Below are 5719 nucleotides of genomic sequence, written 5' to 3'. Positions count from 1 at the left end.
TAACTAATAAAAATATTATTAAACGTGAAACCATTCAAGCCCATGTCTGGGAGTAGCAAGACAAATTGCACAAAGAAAATGGTAATTATAGCTCAGTTTGCTACACACTGATCTACTCTGATGCGTCCAAGCCAGATACCTGGCATCTCTTCTTGGATGCTAGTTCCTCAATGTCTGGGCTCAGGCTCTGAGCTGAGGAAATCCTCAGGATCGAGTGAAGGTGTTCATCGGTCAGACGTCTCCTGTGAGATGTTTTGGCCATCTTCATTGAGGAGAATAGTTGCTCACATAGGTAAGTGCTGCCGAACATGGAGAGCATCTGAGCAGCGTGGGTGCGGAGCCCAGGCATTGTGTCAGGGATGAAATGTGGAAATTGTCAAGCGCCCACAGCATCATACTTTGATTTCAGTGTGTCACTACACTGGAGTTCAATCAGCTCCATTTGGAGGTTTGTTGGAGCTTTTGCCACGTCAACTGCAAAAGGATTACTGAGCAGTTCAAATCGACATTTCTGGGCGTCAAAGTCGGCAAACCGCCGGGTAAACTCAGTACTGAGTACACAGAGTGTTTCAGCAAACTGTACGCATGGAAACACAGCAGTAGAGATTTGCATGTTCATCGTTTGGCAGCAGGGAAAATGGCCCAGGTTTCCTTGTAGCATCTGATTCTGCCACAGGCACAATTTCGTTTTAAAAGCCCTCACTGCAGCGTACATATCTGTGATGATACGCCCCCGTCCCTGAAGCTGCACTCTTCAGCGCATCGAGATGGCTCGTGATATCACACATAAAGGCCAGCTCACACAGAAACTCTTGCTCCCTGAGCTCAGCTGTGTCTTGCCCTTTGCTTTCCAGAAACTGAAATATTTCCTCGCATAGCTCGAAACGTCTGTTCAGTACTTTCCCTCGGCTTAACCACCTCACCTCCGTGTGATACGGCACGTCTCCGTATTCCAAACCACACTCCTCAAGAAAAGATTTGAATTGGCGGTGATTCAGACCTTTGGCTCTTATAAAGTTAACTACTCGTGTTACTGCGGTCATAACATGTTCCATCTTTAGGGCTTTGCCACAAAGTGATTCTTGATGTATGATGCAGTGATAAACAGTCAGCTCACCTGCACAGTTCTCCGCTCGCATCTTCTCCCGTACCCTGCCCACCAGTCCGCTCCTTTGACCACACATCACTGGTGCACCATCTGTCGTTAACCCCACAAGTTTTTCCCATGGCAACTTCATTTCAGTTAGACATTTGGAAACCTCTTCAAGTATTTCCTTCTCTGTGCTTGTTCCATGCATTGATTTTAATCCTAAAAGTTCTTCCGTAACACAGAGAGTTGAGTCCACACCACGGATTCAATTCAATTCAATTCAATTTTATTTATATAGCGCCAAATCACAACAAAAGTCGCCTCAAGGCGCTTCATAGATACAGAGAAAAACCCAACAATCATATGACCCCCTATGAGCAAGCACTTTGGCGACAGTGGGAAGGAAAAACTCCCTTTTAACAGGAAGAAACCTCCGGCAGAACCAGGCTCAGGGAGGGGCGGCCATCTGCTGCGACCGGTTGGGGTGAGAGAAGGAAGACAGGATAAAAGACATGCTGTGGAAGAGAGACAGAGGTTAATAACAGATATGATTCAATGCAGAGAGGTCTATTAATACATAGTGAGTGAGAAAGGTGACTGGAAAGGAAAAACTCAATGCATCATGGGAATCCCCCGGCAGCCTACATCTATTGCAGCATAACAAAGGGAGGATTCAGGGTCACCTGGTCCAGCCCTAACTATATGCTTTAGAAAAAAGGAAAGTTTTAAGCCTAATCTTAAAAGTAGAGATAGTGTCTGTCTCCCGAATCCAAACTGGAAGCTGGTTCCACAGAAGAGGGGCCTGAAAACTGAAGGCTCTCCCTCCCATTCTACTTTTAAATACTCTAGGAACAACAAGTAGGCCTGCAGAGCGAGAGCGGAGCGCTCTAATAGGGTGATATGGTACTACAAGGTCATTAAGATAAGATGGGGCCTGATTATTTAAGACCTTGTATGTGAGGAGCAGGATTTTGAATTCAATTCTGGATTTAACAGGAAGCCAATGAAGGGAAGCCAAAACAGGAGAAATATGCTCTCTCTTTCTAGTCCCTGTCAGGACTCTTGCTGCAGCATTTTGGATTAGCTGAAGGCTTTTCAGTGAGTTTTTTGGACATCCTGATAATAATGAATTACAGTAGTCCAGCCTGGAAGTAATAAATGCATGAACTAGTTTTTCAGCGTCACTCTGAGACAGGATATTTCTAATTTTAGAGATGTTGCGCAAATGGAAGAAAGCAGTCTTACATATTTGTTTAATATGTGCGTTGAAGGACATGTCCTGGTCAAAAATGACTCCAAGGTTCCTCACAGCGTTACTGGAGGCCAAGGTAATGCCATCCAGAGTAAGAATCTGATTAGATACCATATTTCTAAGATTTTCAGGGCCGAGTACAATAACCTCAGTTTTATCTGAATTAAGAAGCAGAAAGTTAGCGGCCATCCAGGTCTTTATGTCTTTAAGACATTCCTGCAGTTTAACTAATTGGTGTGTGTTATCTGGCTTCATGGACAGATAGAGCTGGGTGTCATCTGCATAGCAGTGAAAATGTATGCTATGTCTTCTAATGATGCTGCCTAAGGGAAGCATGTATAATGTAAACAGAATTGGTCCTAGCACTGAACCCTGTGGAACTCCATAATTAACCTCAGTGTGTGAAGAGGACTCTCCATTTACATGCACGAATTGGAGTCTATTAGATAGATATGATACAAACCACTGCAGTGCAGTACCTGTAATACCTACAGCATGTTCTAATCGCTCTAATAGGATATTATGATCAACAGTATCGAACGCTGCACTGAGGTCTAGCAGGACAAGCACAGAGATGAGTCCACTGTCAGAGGCCATAAGAAGATCATTTGTAACCTTCACTAAAGCTGTTTCTGTGCTGTGCTGAGCTCTGAAACCTGACTGAAACTCTTCAAATAAACCATTCCTCTGCAGATGATCTGTTAGCTGTTTGACAACTACTCTTTCAAGGATTTTTGATATGAAAGGAAGGTTGGAGATTGGCCTATAATTAGCTAAGACTGCTGGGTCTAGAGATGGCTTTTTGAGTAAAGGTTTAACTACAGCCAGCTTGAAGGCCTGTGGTACATAGCCGATTATTAGGGATAGGTTGATCATATTTAAGATCGAAGAATTAATTAATGGCAGGACTTCTTTGAGCAGTTTTGTAGGAATGGGGTCTAAAAGACACGTTGATGGTTTGGAGGAAGTAATTATTGAAGTTAACTCAGAAAGATCAATTGGAGAAAAAGAGTCTAACTTAATATCAATGGTACTAAGAGTAGCTGTAGATAATATTACATCTGTGGGATGATTATTGGTAATTTTTTCTCTAATGATAAAAATTTTATTTGTGAAGAAGTTCATGAAGTCATTACTAGTTAACGTTAAAGGGATGGTTGGCTCAAAAGAGCTCTGACTTTTTGTCAGCCTGGCTACAGTGCTGAAGAGAAACCTAGGGTTGTTCTTATTTTCTTCAATCAGTGATGAATAGTAAGATGTTCTGGCTTTGCGGAGGGCTTTCTTATAAAGCAGCAAACTATTTCTCCAGGCTAAATGATGATCCTCTAGATTTGTGACACGCCATTTCCTCTCCAGATTACGAGTCATCTGCTTTAGGGTACGTGTTTCAGAATTATACCACGGAGTCAGGTACTTCTGATTTGAGGCCTTAGTTTTCACAGGAGCTACAGTATCCAGAGTCGTACGTAGTGAGGAGGTGAAATTATTAACAAGATAATCGACCTCTGTTGGGGTAGCGTTCAGATAGCTACTCTGCTCTGTGTTGGTACAGGGCATTGAAGATGATAACAGTGGGTGGATTATATTCTTAAACTTAGTTACAGTGCTTTCAGAAAGACATCTACTTTGATAAAGTCTACTCTTCACCGCTGTGTAATCAATTATTGTAAAAGTAAATGTTATCAGGAAATGATCAGACAGCAGAGGGTTTTCAGGAAACACTGTTAAATGTTCCGTTTCTATGCCATATGTTAAAACAAGATCTAGAGTGTGATTAAAGTGGTGGGTGGGTTCTTTTACATTTTGAGAGAAACCAATTGAGTCTAATAACAGATTAAATGCCATGTTGAGGCTGTCATTTTTAGCATCTACATGGATGTTAAAATCACCCACAATAAGTATTTTATCTGAGCTCAGAACTAAATTAGATATAAAGTCTGAGAAATCAGACAGAAACTCTGTGTAAGGCCCAGGTGGACGATAGATGATAACAAGTAAGACTGGTTTCTGAGTTTCACAGCTGGGGTGGACAATGTTAAGCATCAGGCTTTCAAATGAATTAAAAGTCTGTCTTGGTCTTTCATTAATTAATAGGCTGGTGTGAAAAATTGCTGCCACACCGCCCCCTCGGCCTGTGCTTCGAGATTTCTGGTAGTTAGAATGGCTCGGGGGTGTTGATTCATTTAAACTAACATAATCATCCTGCTGCAACCAGGTTTCTGTAAGGCAGAGTAAATCAATTTGTTGATCAATTATTAAGTCATGTACTAACAGAGACTTGGAGGAGAGAGACCTAATATTTAATAATCCACATTTCACTGTTTTACTCTTTGGTTCAGATGTGGATACTGTATTGTTCTTTCTTTGTGATTGTTTATGTTTAAGTTGTTTGTTGCTGGTTTTTAGTTTGTTTTTTGTCTTTTTGGAAGCTGACACAGTCTCTATGGAGATGGGTTTTTGGGGGGGTAGCAGGAGGAGAGAAGCTGCAGAGAAGCGTGTAAGACTGAAAGCTGGGCAGTATCAGAGGCGTCGCTGCTCTCATCCACAGCAAGGGAGAATGCAACGAAACTGTTTCCCTTCTCCATCAGCTGGTTATTTAGATTGTTGGCAAGTTCACGTGTGCGATCAGCTACTGTGTTTCTGCTCAGGCTAACATTTGCCGGGCTGATTTTGCGATCTCTGCTGCCACAACAAAACTAGCCTTTACAGCAGCCTCACTTTGTGATATGGCTTTTTTTGAACATGGTCTGTTGTGAAACAAAACTTCTTTTCATCTCTTCTGCTTTCCGGCGCCTTTGAGTCATGTCCAGGTCCTTGTACTTCTCTTGGTGTTTCGTTTCATAGTGTCGTCTAATGTTGTACTCCTTGGTTAAAGCCACATGAGCTCCACATACAAGACAAACAGGTCTGTCTTTTACAAAAGTAAACAGATATTCTGTCTCCCACCTGTCCAGAAAGCTCCTGTTTTCGTTCTTTCTTTTTGCCATTTTGGGAGAGGTAGCGCGGCAGTATTCGCGCGGTTGCTATGACTACAGTCAACAGAGGAGAGGGCGTTAATGGTGTAAGAAACTACATTCCGGGTTTCTCTGAGGCGTGGGCTTTCATCATCAGAGTTCATCCTTTAACCTATAACAATTAAAATATTCTCAAGTATGATCAACGGTTAATTACGGCACCGGCCGGAGTACCGGGAGCAGTTTGGAAGAACAAAAAGACGCGGAGACTGTTCTAAATTGTCATCCCAAACTAACTCAAAGTTTATTCTTTGTGCAGCAGTTTTTATAGGCAGACAACAAGTTTCAGTTCAGACCCTGCCCACTGGGTGGGGTGGTGTCCTTCGACAGTTGGAATCCTTTGTTCAGCAAGGGCAATAAAGA

General features: G+C 42.4%; 1 pseudogene; it reads right to left on the bottom strand.

Annotated features, from left to right (window-relative positions):
* Positions 1-5329, bottom strand: LOC146716393 (general transcription factor II-I repeat domain-containing protein 2-like; annotated as a pseudogene).
* Between the last annotated feature and the right edge of the window lie 390 nt (positions 5330-5719).

Source organism: Copadichromis virginalis, linkage group LG3, assembly GCF_057382275.1.
Source record: "Copadichromis virginalis isolate Kocher_CV1m ecotype Utaka linkage group LG3, C_Virginalis_male_GT1.1, whole genome shotgun sequence".
NCBI lineage: Eukaryota > Metazoa > Chordata > Actinopteri > Cichliformes > Cichlidae > Copadichromis > Copadichromis virginalis.
Note: the sequence above shows the minus strand (reverse complement) of the source record. Positions and strands in the feature narration are given on the sequence as shown.